General features: G+C 41.7%; 1 protein-coding gene across 1 annotated transcript in view; it reads right to left on the bottom strand.

The window, feature by feature from the left end:
- Nucleotides 1-22,399, bottom strand: part of LOC122414602 (lachesin-like) — a 213,661-nt gene that overhangs the window by 168,393 nt on the left and 22,869 nt on the right. The window lies entirely within an intron of this gene.

Here is a 22,399-nt window from a genome sequence, read left to right as displayed (position 1 = left end):
CCGCATCGTTCGTTATGCCGAGAAGTCGAGAGTCCTCGGACGCTGGTGTCTGTTATAACGAAGCTCGAAGGTATACGAGGAGAGACAGCTCTTTCGAATAGCAAACACTCATTAAGCAAGTCGGGTGTGTATAATCCAGGCGTGTATAGAAAGCGGAGAGTTTCCTTAGTCGAGGGTATAACGGTCTAGTTATTTAAATAGATATAGTGTGTAAAATAGTGTCCAAGTGAGAAATATGATAATGAATTTAGAAGAATGAGTAGTGGAGGTTTTGAAGACGAAGAAACTTGGGAAATTTATTCTGCATCAGGAAGGGTCGAGACCACCGATCTTTTGTCAATTGTTATCAGAGCACTGCAAGTGACCTTGTTCGCCATTATCACAAGTACCAGATCGGAATAAAAGTTTGTAAGGAAATATCATACAACTTCCCCTAATTCGACCTTGTGTTCTTCGAACAATTTGGCTCACGTGTTTAACGCGATAATCAGCCTATATGAAAACTTCACCGAGTCCATCAATTCCCCTGATTCATTATGAGCCTGTTCATTGTACCCGGAGATAAGCATATTGTTATGAGGAATGAACTACGTTTCAAAAAATGAATAAACCATGTAAGAAAAAAATAAAATTAAATACAGTGAATTGATCGTTTTCGTTGATTATATTCTTCAAAGACCAGCAATGATTGATGCGACAGTTACGTGTTCCTGCTCCGTCCTTAGTGACTCCCCGTTGGGCGAGCGCTTAATTCTTGCCTCCTGTCAGGCATATAATCATAATAATGTACAATCATAACAACATTGCCCTAATAAGGTACTACTTATCCCCTCATTTTCAGAAATCTCATAGCGTACCGTAGAATTTATTGTCACTGATTCCCTAAACGTAGCTTTAATAATTAATTTGAATAATGCGATTGAGGAGTGAAAATTTAATCGTTAAGAAGGTGCTCGGATAGAGAATTATGAGATCTCACGTAGAGTGAAAAATAGTCGACGATTTTATACATCGTTCAATAAATCTTCTCGACGCTTCCGCTTCTCTTTTGAGCGTAAAAGTTTCTCGGAAAGAGTGACCTCTCGTCGTATAAAGCAGTGGGAACGAGCCACGATGAATGAGTGTATTCAACGAATTTTCTTTCCTAAACTTCCTCTGTGCTGAGTATTACAGACGCTTTCTGAACCGGTGAGCTGATGCAAAGTTATTGATTTAATCTGCCGAAGGACCGCACAGCTGCACTCGAAAAGAGGAATAATAGTCAAGTTCCCCGTATTATTCGTACACCCCGGAGGTGCAAAGGTCTGGGTCAGTTTAACCAAGATACCAAATTGCTTGGTAACCGCCACGGCTGCACCAGCATCTTTATGTACAACGCCGACTGTACATGTATAGGCATTGATAACGGCCTTTATATATGTAGAGCGTTGTAAGGATCGGACTACTGTAGGGCGATCTTCTAGTAGTAGTAACGCCAGTACAGTCCGCCAAACCTCACGAAAGCGTTGTTCTCCGGTTTCCCTTGAGAATCTTACGAGGCCACAGTCCTCTTGTATTCGGACCGGCTTCGGTTCACCTTCGGTGTTAAATAGTCTGCATACACCGGCACAATGACGAGTATATTTATATGTACACGTGCGTGTATATGGAGCCGGCTTCGCGGACAAATTCACACAGCTAAACGATGGGAGGGGGAACGTATACGCAGCTTTAGTACACGGCTTAGACGAACGAGCTCCTCTTGGCCTTCTCTCCCTCCCTCTTCTCGCTCACCCTCCCGCAACATAATCCGATCCTCTTACAACCGATCTCGGCAAGTAACCCTCACCGCACATTCTCCTCTGCCCTGTTCAATCCCTTCTCTGTGTATATTCGATGTCTTGACGCTTAACACGTTGAGCGTCGAAGAACATGTGGTAATCTTGATCATTTACCAACTTGGAATATACGCGAGTTCATTTTTAACGAGCTCAAAATATCACGAGCAGCTACAAAATCGTCTTTCTATCCTCTGAATACCGGGGAGGGAGTGGAGAAAAATGTTCTGTGTACTTGCTTTTATTATCCATAGAAATAATTTATGAATGCAATTCTTAATCCACAGAAGCCTGGAAGCTCGAGCTCGTGAGTTAAATCAGTCGGCAGAAATAACTCGGCATTAATATTTCGCTGAATCAGTTATTAACGAAGTAGTTGCTTGTGAGAAGATACCGCATCAAGTGTTATTTCTCACATGAATTTTTCATACTCGTATTACATAGAGTCGGCAAACGTACGATGCGGGCCTAGGAGTATCCGATAATTAATTAATTATTCGCACGTCTGGTGGACTGTTAGGAGTTAAATTTGGCTGGGAACCGGTCTGAAAAGAAAGATGGCGGGGGGAGTTTGCCGTTAAGGGGATAGTGCGGGGTGTGAGAGAGATAGGGAGATACCGTTGGTTGGAAACCTCAGAAAGTTGGAGCAGCTCCAAATTAGCTTATTAAATTAACACGTATACATACATGCATGTGAAGGGAAGGAGAGAATCGGAATGGGAAGGCAAGATAGGAGGATACTTTTCGGTCCTATATTGTGTTGGACTTGGCACTCTTGATGCGCTCTCTCGCCCACAACCAAGCCATCGACCATAATACTGAAACCTGGGAGTAACTGCAGTACACAGTAAAACCTAAAACCTTCACTTGCCTCTTGGTTGGCTAATGGCGGCGGGGGGGTCAAAGGGTGCGATTACGTGGTGAGAAGCGTTACAACATCAAGCCTATACGGAGCACCCAAAACATCGGAGGATATCACTCCTTCTCTATATGCACTCTCTCGGCTCGTTGCGAACCTCATGCAAACTCGTGGCATACGCGTTTAATGATCGTACGAAGCCTCATTGTGAACCTCCAGACCGATTCACTCGCTGTGTGTGCACTACACCGGAGCTTCCCATAAACCCAAAACGATCGTAACCACAAGTGACGCCTGTGTAGTACTACTGACGTTTAAGGGCCTCTGAGAAACTCCACTCCATTCCCTGTGCCACCGCATCAACCTTGTTCCATCAATCTTCAATCCGATCATTTCCTGTTCCCTGCCACCTCGCTCTTTCCAAAAAATACTAAGCAAACTTCTTCCCCGCCTTCTACTAGCGTATTCTGACTCTCAAGTCTCACCGTCAGGATGATTTGAGAAATCTGGTCTTCGAGGCTTGGATTCTTTGATCACAAAATGCCTGGCTAAGCTGCTGAGCAACGTTCACCATAAATTCATATTGATAATGAATGTTAATATGGTTATCATGCATGTGAGTAATATGAATCGTGAATTGATTCGTTCAATGGCAGTGGATGAAAAAGACACAAAAAATTAGGGAGCCTTGATTATTCAGTGTACTCGGTAACTTGGGCGATGGTTCGATTATTTTTTATTGGAAGTGTTTCACTTGATCACGTGGTTTTTGTAGAACTTCCTCCATACGGTGTAATTGCTGTACCGTCCTGATCATATCCTATTTCCCAATTAAACTGTTCGGCATGTTCTCCATTTCTCTCGGTGGCAATGTCGCGCTTGCGCAAGCCTTGCGAGGTTGCAGGAACATTCACCGAACGACGGATTAATTTCTCGTTATTCCAGTGGAATGACTCAGAGCTGGAAACAACGCTGTGGGGATGAACCAGATGAGATTATAGAGAAAATCACGACGGAAAAAAAGGAAGATAGCCGGTAGTCGAGGTGGTGACAGAGGGAGGGATCCCGTTGACAAGTCGTCAGAGTTGTTCACAAAGTATGACGAGCGTAACGAGTTGAAAATAACAAGTGATGCTAAGAAATAGAAAGAAAAAGTGAAACGCGACTCGAAGCTTGTTCTCGGCTCCGTTTTAATTGGGAAAAAGCTATCGTTGGACTTTGTTCTTCGGATAAATCGTAATAACGGTGATAACAACTACGAACCCAAAGATTCTCCAGTGTAAAAGTTTGTAATGATGCCAATCAAATATCCCAATATTTGTCACGTCTGCATTAACGGATCGTCGAAAGAGCCACCGCGAGGAATGTCGATGAATATCTTTGCATACTTTCATCGACGTTCTCGAGATGCGATCGAACGAGAATTAAATTACGAAAGCTTCTGCTGTCGTGGATAATAAAAACGATGCAAAAAATCTGGATAAAATGCTTACAGGGCGACGAGGAATTCTTCATATGTGTAAACGTCCGAAACGATTGAACCCTTGACTCGTATAATACTGTATACGACGAGATTGAATGATAGAATGAAAGAGAAAAAGGATGGAAAAAAGCGTATAAACGCACAGACATATAAGAGACGAATTTTCGAGCTCTTCCGCCAATGTAGTGTGTGCTCTTCTATCGTAAGCTCATTCCAGAGGTATTACGGCATAGAAAGAAAAAGCGTGAATTCGTTTGTGCGTGTGTATGTGTTATTTGCGAAGGAACAGGTGAAGAGAGGAAGAGGGAAGAGGGAGGTACGCCTCTCGAAATACGAGCTCAACGTCAAATGAGATTCCGAGCGTTTCTCAGACCGAGCGTGTACAATTTGCAACGATCTAGAGGAGAGAAGAGCACGACGTCTCGAAGGCATGCCCTTTCCCTCGACTGCTTTTCGGGGGTGGTCAGAGGGAGATTCTCCACCTTTTACCCCGCCGTACTTCACCGCCGCAACTATTTTCCACGTTCACCTTCACCTTTCTTTTACTCCACCTTCAAGCCCTTCCGACGTGCCCCATACTTTTTCCACATTCCCGAACAGAAGTCCCCTTTTGCCTTGTTCCGTTTATTTCATCGCTGTGTGTACTCCTTCTTGACTCACCGTTCGCTTCGTTCAATCGGTATTCTTCGACCGAAATAATTCAAGGGAAAGGCTTCAATTCCTGCAACTTCGAAGGGTGAGCTTGCCATTCCCTTTCAACTTTAACGGGAATGAATCGCATGCAATAAATCTGGGAAATATTCCAGAAACGATGTTCGACTGCGTTGGTGAATCTCTCTTTTTCTCTCGCTCGCTAAGCATCTCAACACTTCAGTTATGTTTTTCATCTTTACTCACGAATAATAACGAAACGTCGAAGCGTAAAAACTGCTAATTTATTTTGAGAAAATTACACGGTTTGCTCGCCTGAATCTGAGCAAAACAGTAATGGATCATCTTCTGAATTCAAATTAATCATACTGCAATGACGTATCTCGCTCCAAATTGATCCAGAAACATGAAAATCTCATGAAGGCCTAGAAATATCGTTGCTCGAATGGGAAAAAGGATTGGTTACCAACGTGGAATAGTGGAGCCATAGAATTGTAGATTTCCAATTAGCCAAATCAACGTGTAAACTGAAAGTGAAGCAGTAGGATATTCCAATCGGTGATGCAAATATTAAATTTCCTTGGGCTTGATAACCGTGCGAGCACGTACATGGATTCGTGAACAATGAAAGATGAGATGAAACAACGGACTTGCTGGGCAGGAACGAACAGATAATTAATCAAGTGTTTAATTTCGAGAATATTGAACCAGTCCTCGGAGGGGGATGAGGAGAGTATAGAATCCGGGGACATTTGTCGTGCGAACGTGACGATCGTTGAGATTGGATCACACACGTTGACCAGAACATTCTCTCCGGATGTGCCAATGAGCCAGGTGAGTGAAATTCACACGTCTGAGCGCGTATGCTTGTAATATAACGAGAGAGGATGAGAGTGATGAACCTGATGGACGGCGACACTGTCCCAGATCGATGATCGCTCGGTTAATTAATATTATCAATGTGTGCAATGTACCAAGCTCTGAGTAATTGAACTAATCTGGACGATGTAATCCATGAGAGCGTGTGATTTTCACATCGGAACCCGAAAGGGATACTGAGATTGAAGTGACGATCGTGAATCTCTCAGGTCCGTTATATCTTTGCTGCAGATACGCGCAACGCCAAATTAAAGCACACGCTTCGTCTGCTGCCGACAAAGATACCCTGGACCGCTGAGCATTGATACAGCACTCGCAGAATCGTTTTCCATCGTACGATATATCAATTAAGCACGTGCCCCAGTTAAAACTACCTAATTGCACGGTTGCCAATCGAAGTCCCTTTCCCCCCATTGAAAATCGACGATTACTCTTCCTCGTTTCGTAACGTACGAGCTGCGCTCTTTGGCCCCTGTGACAGATGCGTTTTTATCCATTGCTGATAGATCTGAAAATGATAAACTTTGCCACATCTCGTATAGCGTCGCCAAAAGTCATATATCACGAAGCCGAATCTCCACTGCGACAGATATCTTCATTATCATTTGTTATTCATTGTTAATCCCCCGCTCCAACAGCTAAATGACGTATCGTTGTTGAGGGGTAGTGCCGAAACTCGGGAGACTGGAACGGGCCAAGTTTCGTTGATTATTATTCACGAGTGTGCGAATGATTTGTTTTCTTCTTGCTGAAGAATCCATAGACGAAAGTCCATCAGTTCAGACATGGAATAAACTAATTCATTTAAACTCTGAATAAACTGGCCAGTTTTAGTAAACGGAAAACAGGAACCTGAAGCAGTCGAATAGTTTTTTCGCACTCGATATCTTCCCTAAATGAAATTACCTGCATTGCAGAAACTCCAAATCATTCATTCCAAATCGTTCATTTTGTTCGCCACTGCGAGGATCCCTCGCTGAGTATAAAACGTAATAAGCCGACACGACACGACTCTAAATAATGAGAAAATCTTATGTCCCTTTTTTACTAATGTCTTTATCGTACAAAAAGGATTATGGTGCATCAAGAAGATCAAACTGTCGAGCATCAGAACGAAAAGCGAAATGAAGTAGAGAGCGAGAGGAGGCGAGCGACGCGCCGAGGAAAGTTGCTAATACGAGTATAACAGAAGGCGCCTAGTAAAAACACAGTAGCGAGGGATGTTTCGTGAAGAGTACTTTTCGTTAGAAGTTCTTTGCCCATTTCTCTTTGGTGAGGATTCTTGGTTCTTTAATTCGTTTACCGGCCATTACCGTGCTATTTCTCTCTCGGTCTATCTTTCTAGCTGGTCGGGTACACCCTCAGGGGGAGTGAGCCTCGCTACTCTTCTGCACAAAACTTTTCCATTTCATTAGCTGTCCTCCTTCATCCTCTTTCCCCATCAACTTTATTGCTTTGTCCTTTCTTACTTCTCCACCTTGCATCAGTTTGCAGCTCTGACTTGCGACTCGTCACTATATTTTTTATTCGCCCTTTCTTACCTGGCTGTTAAGATATATTTACAAATATAGGTCTGTTTACCACATGACTGCGTATAGTAGCCATCGGTCGATTTTTCAGGGTGCCTTTCGACTTTCATCTTCCCATGCTTAATGAGCTTGCCTGTTTTTCTCATTCATTCTAAAACCTGTAATATCTGTATTTTTTATCGTTTCTATTTGGTTTATAGATTATTATCTGAAGCAGGAAACATCCGTTGAGAAAGTATACTTATATTTTTTTTGATTCGTGGATGGCCACGGAAAGAGATAGACAAGATGGTTATAATATGAAGGCGATAATTTTATTTTTCGTGTATTCTTGTTGCTGGCCCAGAGACAACTGACTACTAGAGCTAGACGATCTCGAATCCTTAAAAAGGGGTAAATGGTGTTGAGTCGACTGTTCCTACCTATGTGCGCTTGGCGCTAGATTTTAAATTCACCACAAATTTATATCGTATTTCTGGCCAAAAAGTTAACGGTTCATCGTCGTTGATGAACTCGAACGAGTTGGATGAGGAATTACAAAGATAATCAAATCAATCGGTGTGATGGATCCAAACTGGCAGTGAATCGAAGTCGACGTGGAACGAAACTGATATCCACATAAATTCGAGGGATATTTCCATGCAGAATCTTCGAAAATAAACAGCATTGCGAATGATATTCTTGGAACGTAAATTCACGTTTTTGGCACCTTATAATTTATTGAATCCCCACCGATTCGAACTCTCTGTGTATTTATATTGAACTAGCTTTTGCCCACGACTCTGTCTGCGTAAAATTAGAAGATCCTTAAAAAACTAAATCATCTTTTAATTAACCTGAATGGACAATAATCCATAAACATCATTTATTTCTCACGAAAAGTTCAATTATAATGATGTTTATATTCCTCACTTAAGAAAATCCTCATATAAACTTCCGGCCCCCTTAAAAGATGGTTTCCGTAAAAACATTCCGAAATATCCTTCCCCGGGACTCGAAATATCTCCATACCAAATTTCATCTAAATCGGCTGAGCGATTGAAGCTTCAAGAGGTAACAGACAGACACAGTGACTTTGGCATTTACAATATTAAGTAGAGAAGTAGGGATTTTCATCTGTCGATACTGTCAAATGATGATTGCAGTCTGGAGCAGATCGCCCGATAAATAGCACCGAGTGGAACGAAAACATCCGAGCCCAACGTGTACGGCTTCCAAAAATACAAGAGCACGACTGGTGGTATTAAGGACGAAATAAATGAGAATGAACGCCCGGTCCCAATCTCGTTTCAGCAACGAAACTGAAAGAGAAACGAAGCTCTGTAACACGAAGCTGTATTTTGGTACGAGAATGAGTGGTTGATTTTAGATGGGGGTCTATAACGAGAAGCAGTACAGAGTCGTGTTTATATACATGTATATACATATATACAGATGGATATATCGAGATACGATGCAGCTTCAGGATATTCCCAAGTAATTAGACATTTTTTTCGTTCCGAGCAAAGCGAGAGTGTCCCGTAACGCAATAGAGCAACGAGAAAGCCCTCTAAGGCCATAAGCATAACCGTTAGAATCTGTTACGTTCGTAGCAGGGCCATTGCCAGGGTAGCTCCGGGTGTTTCCGGCAGTAAGCACCGCCACACTGAGGTCGCGATTCAACATTGAACCGGCACAAGGCCATTGAGAAGAATAAAAAGAGGAAAGTGAGTGAGAGCTCGATATAGTTTCATTACACACATATAGCTGTATGTAACACGCGTTTATGTGTGTGTGTATGTGTGTGTGTCAGTGTGTATAGAGACAGGGTGAGGAAAAGAGAGGAAAAAATCCTATAACGAAGCACGCTGAAGAAAAGCTCGAGGGTAAAAGCTAACCCCGAAGCGATTGTACCACGTCTTGTAAAAAGCCGGAAGCACGACTCTTAATGCGAATGAAATTATACACGTTAAGCTCTACACTCTCATATATTTGTGGCCGGTTAACTGCCTCGTTATTTATACTACAAGTGCGCTTCTATTAAGGGGTTACATTTTAAAAGATCCCTTTTTTTCATCAAATTTTATCTTTCGGGGTAATTGTGATCTTTGGATAAGAATTGTTGGCATAATTAGGTTGCTCTGGAATAGAATCTTTCAGAGAGCTTCTCGGGCTTGCCTCAACGGGGTATTTGTCTCTTGAAAAAGTATTCATTTAACTGCAGCGCTTCTTTTTTTTAATCCGAATGAATTGTCAAGGTTTTTGCTCCCAGTGCGAGTATAATACTTCGATTCTTTCAAGTTCAGGAGAGGCTTTGACTATGATAGAAAATCAACACTGAGGAATGCGCGCAGTGCCTCATAAAAGAGGGCTTTGTGAACGTAGAAGAATTACGAGAAAGCAATGTGCACAATTCAACTTGTTTTATATCTCTGCGGACTCAATTTCTTTTCTCTATTCTGGATCGAGCCGTGACTACACCAGTATCTTTCTCGCTTTATCTCCTCCGACATCTCTTTCTTTTTTTTCGATTTATCGCAGTGACCGTAAGCTCCCGGTTATACTCGTATTATCGGGACTCGCATTGCGATCCAATGAGAGAGACAAAGAGATCGAGGAAGAAGGACTCGAAGAGTTTCCTTCCTTCTTGTCTTTTTCACCTGCCGTTTTATAACACTTAACGTTATTTCTGTCGATATCGTTACTCTTCTTCACTGAATCGCTATCTCAGACCGTTCTCTCGTTTCTCGTTCGTTTCGTGGATTTACTCAACCGCAATACGGATTTGCAGCGAATTGCCCCACGGAGAACGCGTATAAAAAGATATTTCCGCTTCGAATTCCGAGCTTCAGGTGCGTTCTTAAAATAAAGACACGTTTTAATGGCTACCTTCTTTAATACTATGTCTGACACATAACTATTTTCAAATAAATACATTTGTATTGATCGTTGCGCCGTTCCAGGAAGAACCATTGCCACTCCTGCTCCCCAAAGTTTATTATTGCCCATGAAATACGAGTTCTGTCTACCAGAATCATCCCAGAAATGAGTTCCGGGAGCGCATTGTCAGTCAATCAAAAATCATATAAATCCGAATATAACTCGTAACTCGAGCTCGGTTTTATAACCTTTGCGACTAAATCAAACAAAGTTCACTTCAAATTCGAGGAGACAATGACAGCTATTGACATCACTAATTCTGGAATATATTACTCATTATTATGCTGCGGAACTTATATAGAAGCGAGTTAAGGCAGTACAGCCATTTTTTGTAACCGAAAGTTGTGACCTGACAAGCAACGAGGTTTGTGGACTCTCTGAAAGTTTGACCAGCTCTTCTCCACACCCAACTTCTTAAGATTCAATCAGTACAAAAGAGACGAGCGCAATTATCGTTTAAATGGCCCAACTTTCTTCGTAAAAATGCGTGAATACTAACCGAATTATGAAGATTTTCGTTGACACGATTGCAAACGATAAAAGCTGCACAATATTAGTACCGAATGATAATATTGCCCGAAGCTAAGCTTCTGGATAATAGATTTGCTCCCACACGTGTACATATTTATAAAGCTATCGATGGATCTTTCGCCTGAGGGAGAGAAAGCACACGTTGTTCAGTGGCCATTTGTCGTTAGCTCGTCCGTCGATAATTCGTAAATTTATGTCCTGGCGACTTTCCCGTTGTGCTGCCCGGAAGAATCGGTTTTCCCGTAATCGTTATAGAATGAGAGAGAACGAGAGGGAAAAGTGGCGGAGAGAGTGGGAAGGGATGCAAGAGCCAATAGCTAAACATCGTTGTAAACTAATGCCCAGTAACTATGCGCACTCGAAATGACAGGAAAAGCGTGTGTGGCGAATCGAACGTTTGTTCACCAACGATCTCGTTCGAGGTACCATTTTCAAAGCTCAAACTGCCGAGTTAAACGACCCAGCTAGAGAAAAAGAGAGAGAAAGGGAGAGGGAATCGGAGGCTGAGGGAGAAATCGCTACGGTTAACGAGAGAGAATAGAGTGATCGGTAAACGTCGCCCTTTCTCTCTTTGTATATACGTGTATATACGTTTACAGCTGCTTGAACTATGTGCAAGGGGATGCATCGAGAGAGTGGAAATCGAATGGGGTCGCGCCAGTGACGTTAACGAACGAGATTGGCCTCAATTATATTTTTTTTCCTCCTGCTTCGGCATCGGTGTTCGTTTTTTTTTTTCATAGCCCAAGATTTCCGCTTTGATCCGCTCCCGGTAAAACAATTACGGAAGTTTTATCGCTCGTTCAAAAATGTTATCAACCCTTAACAATCGAATGAACCTCCAGTTCGGGTCTCGTACGAACGTAAAGCCCGGAATATTTTTTTCTCATTTTTCTTAGAAAAAAGGGAGTAATAAAAGGGGAAAGGGGAGAAAAGGTGTTGCGCGAAAAGCGTCGTGCAGTGCGAGGGATCAACGGAAAATTCAATACGTATTGCGACGTTACATTTGGCAATGAAGCTTCAGGGAGCTCTCGTACTACTGGAAATCACGCGACAGATCGTTGAAACTTTAGCTGAAGGTTTTACGAATTTTCGCCGCCTTTTACGGTCATTCCAGCTCTATATATGCATGCATATAAACTAAACGACAGCGGCCGCATCGTCCGACTGACTCACCGAGAGTGGTTCCCTGCTGGCACGTCGTCCTTGCACAACGTTCACTCACCGTCCTTCATTTATATTCATTTACTTCGTGTGTACATATGCATATATACATAGGCGATTGGATGTAGAGAGCTGTTGAAGAGAGATGAAAAACGAGGGGGGAAAGCGAAGGATCAGAATTGGGATAGAAAATAGGAGCGAACCCTTCGACGGGAGAACTTCGAGGCCAGACGTATCGGGGAGCGAGAGGGGAGGACCCAGAGATACAATGGATGCTGAATATCCTCGAAAGCTTTTGGTCGAAGCACCTCCGAGGGAAGTAAAACTTTAGTATGGCGTTTGCAGCATCACCGAGCCAGCCGGCTAAGTACTCTGCTTCCAAATTAATCTAAGGTATTCTCCGCGTGACGTGTTGACCGTTCGCCATTCAAGCCGGCTGGTAACTAACATTCAAAAGCTTGAAGCCATTCGACTGATATCATTTGTTAGCCAGCCATTCGGATTCGTGGACATGCTTATACTGCCCAATGCTTTTGTTTTATAAAGCAGATTTCGTGTGCGACTGCACTTTCGGAGTGTTTAAGCAATCGAAAATAAAATGGGCTCCTGCCAGAAACCTCTCTCTTGTTATAACTCGTACAAGTAAACCATAGAAAAACATGCTGACCCTTCTGATTGCAATGCTCTAAATTGTCTCACTTTTAACCTTCCCACCATTCTGGTATGGCCTTAAAAACCCGTTTGTCTTCTTCATGTTCAACTGCTTTTCATCCCATAATATTGATCTAACACGAAAGGTGTGTGTACTTGCTATGCTCGCAACTCGCGGTCGTTAGTCAGGTCGTGATTATCTTCTAACTTTCTGGGCTTCCTGTACGTGACTGACTTCGCAATGTCCATCAGGAAGTTGCCAAACCGTACACGCATCGCTTCACCTCGTTCCCGCACCAATCAACCTCTTACCATCTCTTCCTCCAGTTGATGGGAAGTTGATCAACGACGGATCGTGTAAACTTATTGGGTCGATTTTACCATTGATTCTATACTCGAAGCTTTAACAACTTCCTACGATGCTCCAGTTCCTCTAGACACCTACGGAATTTCCGTTATGTTTACGTGTTCCCAATTTCAGTTCACTTCTGATTGCGGCTTCCTACCCAAACTCCCATCCACCAACGATTAAATAAAAGACCCTCTTTATTGAGAAAAGCTTTCGTTGTCAACTATCGTTACTGTTCGACTGAACTAGCTTATTACTCGAGTATTAAAGGAGTTCGGCCGTTCAACATTACGGTGGAGGTCCACTTTTTTTCGGCAAGTGATAGTTTGAGGTCCCCTGATAACGATAAGCACGGTTCCGGGGCCTCTTACGGGGCAAATTTTGAATTATTTCATTTACAATTTTGAGCTTTCAACACGGTATCCTATGGGAGAACTTGCGATAATATTAATTTTGAAAAAAATTTTACGGTGTTCGAGCTTCGGAAAATTTTATATCGTGAAGAAAATTTATCACAGATTTCGTTTCTTTGAAAAAAAAACATTACTTTACGGGGCTTTTAAGAAAGAAAATATAAAATAACTTTAGTTTTTGACCCGTCGAAGGCGGATGTCAGTCATTACGTTGGACTGCTGGTAACAGTTTCTTTGAACTTCGGGCAAATTCGGGAATCGTGGGAATTTTACCAAATTTATTCTTGAGACTGACTCGCGTGCTTTCATTCGTCCAGTAGCTTCGCTTTTTTTTAATCAATTGACCATTCCTTTTTTTCGGTGCGGTTACACCGATATAAATTTCTTTCGCACAATAAAAAAGTTCCCTAGGTCATGTGTATTTCAAGTGTCACCCGTATCGACTCAATCACTAGTCAAGTTGAAGTATAAATTTTATCTTTTACGATATTCTTAAAGCGTTTTATTACATTCTTAATAATTAATTATAATAATTATTATTAATTATAATTATAATTATTATAATTAATTTTATTAATAATTTAGACTTCAAATTAATCAACATGAAGTAGTTGCGAACTTGACTACTCATAGAACTACTTTAATCAACTGAAATAAACGCTCAATAGAATACCAGAGAACATATTCACGAACGATATTTGATATCAATAATAGCTGAGTCAACCAAACGTTTCATTTCTACAGATTTTTTAAAAAAAATTTCTATGAAAATCTGAAAATTAGTCAGAATAATGTTTGCCTATGGATGATCGAGTGGATAATCGAGTTACACTGTTGATATCACGATCAATGTTATATTGAAAAGGATATACGCACTCTCACGAGTTCCGATGCACCGAGGATGTGGACTGTTACGAACCAATCATTCCGCACAGGAAATTCGAATGTTACACAGTGCTCGGTGCCCGACGCCACCTGGTGAACAAGGCTGCGGATCAGCCACGGCCAGGAAAATAGAAAGAAGAAGGAAGCGTGAGACGAGAAAGGAGTGAAAGAACGACGGAACATTCCACACACTTCTCTGTACCAGTCGATAAATTCAAGAGCTTAGTGCCCGATCGGGAAACGAATTAACGGCTATCGAAGAGCACGGTTTTCGCAAAGTCTGCACTTTTTTTCTTCGCCGCCCCTCTCTCTCCCTCTCTCTCTCTCTCTTTCTCTCATTCGTTCTTTCCATTCTCACTTTTCGCTCGTTCTATATACCATTTACCTACATAGCTCCTTTCCCCTTTTTTCCAAAGCTTTTTCTCCAATGCCGAGGGTATTATGTAACGAGGAAAGTTTTTGCAGCAGCTTGACCGCCTTTCATTCGCCCCGGTGCCATCTACAAGTACATTATTAGGCTCCCAATTTTAATATCCCCTTCGAGAGCAAGATAAAAAAGACCCTAACTCCAAACGAGAAAATTTGATGTTTTCAGCCCGTTCTCTCGATCCAGCGAATGAAAATCGGAAGAAAAATTTACGTTAGGAAAACCTGAACAGAATTAACAGGGAGGGCACGAGTCTCGATGCTCCTGCGAAAATAGAAGGAAGTTTAATGTCGACTGACATTGGTCAAGACAACCTGAAAAATCTCTCAACTTACCGGTGGATAATTCCACTTGCAACTTTCTATCCACGAAATATCGTATGACCGTAAAAAGTGATGAAAGAAGGAAGAAACGAAAATTGCCATCCTCTTTTACCAACCCGTTCGCAGAAAAGAACGAGCAACCTGGCTCGTCCCCACTGGCTAAAACATCTTTCATACAATTATGGTTTTTCCCCCTCGAGTTGGCGTATAAACCGGTCGGTGTTTCGGAAATGTGGCAGTCGCGAAAAAGGAATGTTCGCGTATAAAAAAGCACGGCCTTTTCTGTCGGTATGACACCGATGAAAGAAGAACAGCGAAAGAAATACTGGAAAAACATAATGAAACAATGAGAGAATACGGAAATGTGTCTGCGTGCCGCTACGTTTTTAGGTGTGTGTATTTTTGTGCGCACTGGGAAAGCAATGTGGTGACGATGAATGTGGATAGTGAGAGCGAATAATAGCTCTGGATAGAATCGTTCCCGAAAGGGAGAACGTGCTTCAGGCTCGAGGGGTGGGGACCCGCTCGGTAGCTTCGTCGCGCAAAAAACCAATCCATCCCTCCGTCTCTCTTTTCTCCCTTATCCCGCCCGCCCCCCCCCCTGCCCTCGGATTGTTATCGGATGCTCGAGACACTAGAGAAGCGAGCCGCCTCTGAAAATACCGGGAAATCGTTTTCCTACAATTTCAGAAATTATACGTCGTTGCTGGGAACCCCACCTTTTCTCTTTTTTTTCCTCTCTCCCTTGCCCTTCCTCGCAACCTGTCTTCCACTCGTCTTTCATTTCTCGCTGTCTCATCTTCGTCCAATTCGTTTTATCTCTTGCAATAAAACAATAGTGCAAGGGATTCGCCATCGTTTCTCTCTTTTCGACATCGAAGGGAATGAAAATACGATTCAAGATATTCCGTCGCATCTCGTTTGCTATAAATTTGCTTATAGCTTCGAGTGGTCCGAGACTCTCGGGAAAACGTAAGATCGGTAGGACGCAAAATAGTTCGCTACTTTATTATTCTATTAAAGGTACTAGGTTTGAAAATTTTTCGCAAATATTAAGCAGACAATGAAAAACTCTCAGTATTATTATTGAGGATGAATCACGAATGAATTTCAAATAAATCAATAAAATCGTAAGTTCGTTAATAAAATGAATTTAAAATTTCTAAAAATATTTAGCACAATCCATAAGTGAATCTTCAAAATTTATTTCTCAATTTAGAATCCTCTCGGTGTATGCTCTGCATCCACAGATAACGTAATGAAATCAAATGTGCTTCCGAAGATATCTCAACGTGATTGGGTGCAAAAGCATATAAATTATAACGCAAGGTGATGTATCGTTTGAACGAGGTTTTCGTCAAAACTTTGAAAACCCATTGATGTAGTAGGTTAGTTGAAGAGTAGCATGGCTTATTCATCGAATTCAATATTGAAGTTTGCCTCAATTTTCATTCACTGTTTGAGCAAGCTCTCGTCGCTATCTCACTCGGTGCCGCCTCCTCCTTTTCCCAGAGATTTCACTTGCTTTTCAAAGGGGATAAATTCGCTGGGGCTAATACTGTACTATGCAGACATACATATGGAATAGCTTGAATATATGGAGATCGAAGAGAACACCCACGAGCCATCAGTTAAACCCCTTTGACACTTTGTCTATTGGTTCTGACTCTTGACCTTCGAAACTAGAGTGAAGAATATCAAATGTCAGAGAGACAGGAACAAAATTGTAAATCAATAATATAAACGTTCGAAAAAAAAAACTCCGAGTGGAGAGTGCAGTGACATTTAAACTCTCAACAAGAAAAGGCACGAGAGCGATACGAAGCCATAAATGAGCGAACGGTGTTTTCCACCTCTTGAAGCTCTGCAACCCATTAGTTTTCAGGAGCTTAACTAAATTCGCCCATAATGTTGAGTGTATCGTCATCTTGTGCACGAGCTCCTCGACACACGCTTTCTCTTCCCCTCTCTTCTTCCTACTGCGCAATTATTACCAGCAGTTTATCCTTAACAGGAGAGATGCTTTTGTACCGCGTGTCTCTACGAGAATAGAGAGGGAGGGAAGACTACAACTTCAAGAAAGTCGAATGTTACGGAATGCCACGAACGTTTCCTTCCAATGGAGTGAATATGACGACGAGAAGTAATTCCTGAACTATTTCGCTTGTGGAGAATAACGTACTATTTGGAATATCGAGATCGACGATAATTACAGCGTTTATTATTTATTTGATTCAAACGCCCTAATAAAATTCTCAATGTATACAACATTTATCGAAATATAAATGTCACGTTGAACGTTGTTGCGACGGAGCCAAGAGCTTGATTGATCGACACGCGAGATTGCCCTTAATAGTGTATCCATTGGCAATATCATTACTCTTTCAAACCGGATGAGAGAATGAATAAATCAAATTAAATTCATTTTTTTCGTGTTTTATCACTTGGTTTAATCGGCACGAAAGTAACGACAAATTAGTTGCCAACGCAGCGTACGCGGAAGGAATAAGTCCCTTGACACTGCATGCAAGAATCAAGAAACCGGTGAAACTTAGAGACAATATAAATAAAGAGAAATACTAATCTTGCCGAGCATCAGCAGTCAAGATCTAACTGCTCACTGGCAACGGACGTAACACCGCTAAGTGTAAATATGTGCATAGCAGGGGGTCGCAAATGCATGCAGATACAAGGAAGTATTTTGGGCTGCAAAGGGAATAATATTTGTGGTTTTTTTCGAGGAAGCAAAATGATTCGACCCTCGAGGGTTTCGTGTACACGAGGCCTTTCTCAACTCATCACGATCAGGTGCTGTCAGAGTTAGGCAAGGTTCGTACTTGGGTCTACTTGGGTCTACCCCTTCGAGGAAATGTGAGGATGATTTTGACGTATTTCTGTTTGAGCCTGTAATAAGCCGGGCGATGAGGGGGACTGAGAAATAGCAGAGTACACGTTGCCGGAAAGATCTGGAGTGCGAGGGGGGGACGTCGAACGAAAAACTTGGAGGGATTCGCTTGTGACAGTGTGCATACAAAGGCAGTCGAAGGGTTTATATAGTTGGGCAAAATTTCAATAACCCAAACGGGAATGTCGGACGCGACAGACACGAGAGGATATTTGCATGTATAGATATGTCACTTCGCGGAGACATTTGTCTGTTGAGTAACCCTTGGGACGGGTGAGGGTGTTCGCTCGTTGCCAAGTTACGTGAATACTCGAACCTCTTTGGAAATCCATATGAACTTGCTAGCCCACGTAAGGTCTCAAATCTCTTGATTTCTCTCGTCTTACATCGCTCCGTTACGCCTGTTTTCTTCGACGAACTTCGCTCTATCAAAACGAACCGTTAGAAGCTCCGTTCACCATCCCTGGGACTTTGTGCCTCCAAGCCGAAAGGAAAATATCCTTGTCGAATGTACACAAATGGGGAGCTTATGACACTAAAGACTCTTACCCCTAACCACTCGAATGGAAAACTCTCAAAAACGAGGTACTTCGATGATGGCGCTTATATCAGGTGACCTTCGGGTCGACACTTCGCTCGCAGACAAATGGAAAGTTGTGAAATGCTGATAATTTGTCAGCACTTCGTCAAACCTTACAAATTTCCGGAGCACAGAGCCACCGAGGGATTAGAAAAATGTCAAGTCAAGCTAACTCGTCTAATTTCTCAACAGTCTTTGCACCAAGCAAATTTACTGTTTCTGGCGCGTGGTTAAATTTTCGAAAACCGACGAATGTGAGTGGATGCTTGCAAATCTTTTTTGTTATATCCAGCAATGTTTATTTTCTTTAAGTGCGTACAATCATCATGGGAATGATGTTCTGAAATTTATTCAAATATTCGTTGATAAGAATTCTCATTCTTTCTCTGCCAAACGTTCTTTTCCTTTTTATCACTTCGCCTCTTATTCATCTCAGCCCTTGATATTTCCGATCGTTATTTTATTGATATTGAATTTGCTTTTTTTGTTGTTTTGCGATCAAACTCCTAATAATAAGTGCTCCATAAAAATTCCATAGCTCACGCTGCTTGACCTATCACAACTGACGACTAACCATCCTGAGGACACCCTGTATGAGATCAAACTTTTTTTCATACTTCTAGCTATTTATGTATAGGTAAGCTAGCGCCACCCTATCCAAAACCTTCTAATAAAAGAGACGTTGAGAGCGAGGGTGATAGAGACGGAGAGAGATTCCTGTCAACTTCCATCGTGTATGCGGCAACTTTTCAACAGTCTCTTTTTATACCATAACCGTATGCACTAGCTTGCAAAACATCGTACCAAGTGGGAAAACTACCAAGTTATATCAGATCGCTGCTTTTTTATATTTCATGCCCCGGCTCATGACTCTCCCTCCTACAGCCCAGCGTAAAATAGTTTCAAAACGTCTGAAATACTTTCGGGCTGAGTTAAGACTGCGATATTACTTTGAGCTTTGAGAACGAGTGAAAAGGAAAGTAAGGAAATGGAAAATTTTGTCGCGAAATTTGAGAGCTCGGATTCTCTGGCATCCCTTCGTTCAATTTTTTCCTTACTTTTTGCTGTTCCTCTTATTTATTTTCATTGACAAAACTTCCGTTGTAAGCTGAGCGCTGTTTTGAGAGAATACTGGAAAACGCCAAAGTTTACGTACAAAATCGAATTGCCGAGCAAACTCTTACCAGTGTGCAGGTGTGAGTGAGAGAGGAAAAGAAATATTGTAAAAATAAGCGAGCACGAGTGAAGATTTTGCGATTATAATTAACACAGAATGAGGTACAAATAATGTTCAGTAATTTGCATCAACCATCTGTCACTCGATGAAGCTTCCACGAGATTTTGTGCTCCGAAGCTTGTGGTTTTCTGTCTGCAGCCTCGACCGCGTTCACCACCGCGAGGCATTAACCGTGCACCCTTTTCCCCCGTCTCGCAGAGTGTAAAATCGAGCCGGGAAGCTTTCAATCGCGATAATTGCGTCATTAATTGGAGCGAGAGAACATATTCTAGGAAGTTCATTAATAAACGTATCATCCACGAGTGAAGCTACGACAAATCCAATCAATAATTGCCTGAGGTGCATTACAGTTGAAGCGAAAAGAAAAAAACATCAGTGATATTCAACATCGCTGGTGTATTGAACTCTCGTGCAATTGCTTTTACAAATTATATATTTTCGATAAAATCTCGAACCGGGTGACTCTCTGCATGCGTCATCGCGATTAGCGAGAAGCAACTGGACAGAGAAACATTGTATTTCAAACGCGTTATTCCGTGATTGACAATTAATTATGTAAACCTGACAAATTGAAATTGGATTATGAATGTTGAATAAAAACCAAAACTCGCTACATTGGCACACGAGAATAAAGAAATCCTTTAAATATTTTACCATCGTCGACTCGTGTAATGGTTAAATATTACCAAACCAATAATTTTGTACTATTTCGAATGCAAATGAATCCGTGAAATACGATCGTCGAATATTTCATCGAAAATGAATGCTCCTCCGATCTTCGGAATAGTGGTTAACAGTCAAAAATAACAATCAATTTTCATTCATTTTTTGGAAGCATGGAATATTTATAAAAACAAATGCGCTATTCTCAGTGTCCGGATTAGTAAAAACGTTAGACAAACTTTGGAAAACAACATCGATATATGCGAATACGATTAATGGGTCTACCCTAATTAGAATTTTCAAAAAATTCTTTTTTTTACTGCATTTTTCGAAAGTATACACATTTCAAAGTATCATACTAAAATTTTAGTTTAGTCTAGTCCAGTGCGGTACTGCGTAACTGCCTTTATTTAAAGGCGTTTTTTTCAAAGTGATGTTTTTGGACGGCTCGTTGATAAAATCTCCGAAACTATTCAACCGACCTTACCAAAATTTTACGACATGTTCTTTATGACAATAGCTATAGCGCGTATCATACGAATTTTAAAATTTTGAATGGAACTATGTCTTTTTTCAAAAAAACGTGCTTTTTTGTAATTTTTGAAAAAATAGCAAACATCTTGTCATTTTTGAAAAAATCAAAAACCGTATAAATGGTACCGGCCATTTACCTATTGAATCTGAAACCATTTTTATTTTTTACTCCGTTTATCCATTCCAGAGATTCTATTAACAGCGCACACCCATATTTTCATATTTTTTTACACAAAAAAAATTTTTATGCGCTTTACAAGAGTATTTTTAGGCCCAAAACTTTTTATATTCATATTTATAATTTATACCGGTCAAAAAAATTCGTCAAAATAGTCGTTTTTTTGCCTCTCTAATTGGGCTAGACCCCTCAAATGATAATTCCATCAGAATGGGAACAAAAGGCTTTTTATTTAAAGTAGAGAAAAAACAGCATGAATGCACAAAGAAAAGATAAAATCACGAGAACATTACGAGCCTGTTTTATACAGAATAATCCATGGATTTCCCGCCTGGAGATATGACGCAGAATCTTCATTCGAAAAAGCGAAGAGCGTGGGGTGTCATTTCGTGCAGTCGTGGGCCAGGCTATGGTATTTAATACGTGAAAAATCGACTTGGCTTATCCAGCGAGAAGGGCGGAGGGGGGAGTGAAACGTACATATAAGTAGACGACGCAGAGGTGTGGGCAGGGAGGGGTCGGCCAACGATATATTTCATTATTCCGTGAGAAAATCCGATGATGGTGAAACTCCGGGGACTTTAGCGTTAACGCAATAACGTGTATACAACGAGGATGAAGAGACAGGGGGTTATATCGGTAGACCGCGGTTGGCGAGGATAACACGCGGAGTTAGCAAAAGTCATTGTTGTATGAGGGACCGAATGAATTAGAAGGGCGAAAGTAGATGACGCTCGACCATTTACAGCGCCCTTTTTCCGGGTGAGCAATCGCGAACGCACGCGTACTAGGGTACCAGCAGCGGCATCGGAGTCCGGAGAGTGTCAACGTGAGCGGAGAGGTTTGGGTAGCTCAGGTGAAAAGAGGGCGAGAGAGGAACGAAAACAAAATAAAGTAGGAGAAATAAAAAAAAAAAAGGGAAACCGCCCGTCGACGGATTATTTCTGTGTATACACGTGAACAACGCCACAGAAAAAGGAGGAAGAGAGAAAGAGAGAGAGAGAGAGAGCAAACGGTACAGTGACGCTATAAATCAATCCTTGCCGCTCGTACTTCATATCGTGAGTGTGACACCAAGGGTGGGAGGAAAGGGGTTGTACGAATAAAACGCAATTACGGGAAATATGAGGAAAAGCATGAGAGCGAGCGAGAAATCAAGGGAGATAAAACGTACGGGCTAAAAAATAGGAGACAGAAAAATAAAGAGGGAGAGAGAAAGAGAGGGAGAGCGAGGGAGAGAGGAAATGTCGTGTAGAAAAGGGGACGTTTTACAGGGTGAAACTAAAAGCGGCCTCTGAGCGAAAACCACCCTGTGGGCATTTGTGCTTGCACATTGGGGAATGCGTGTATACGTATATGGATGGTTTTCTGGCTCGTACCCATCCCGGTAACGTTGCGGGGTAATCCTTTATTGAGTATCAC

This window comes from Venturia canescens, chromosome 8 (genome assembly GCF_019457755.1).
Source record: "Venturia canescens isolate UGA chromosome 8, ASM1945775v1, whole genome shotgun sequence".
NCBI classification, from domain to species: Eukaryota; Metazoa; Arthropoda; class Insecta; order Hymenoptera; family Ichneumonidae; genus Venturia; species Venturia canescens.
The sequence above is the reverse complement of the archived record's forward strand: the minus strand, read 5'-3'. Positions and strand labels throughout refer to the sequence as shown.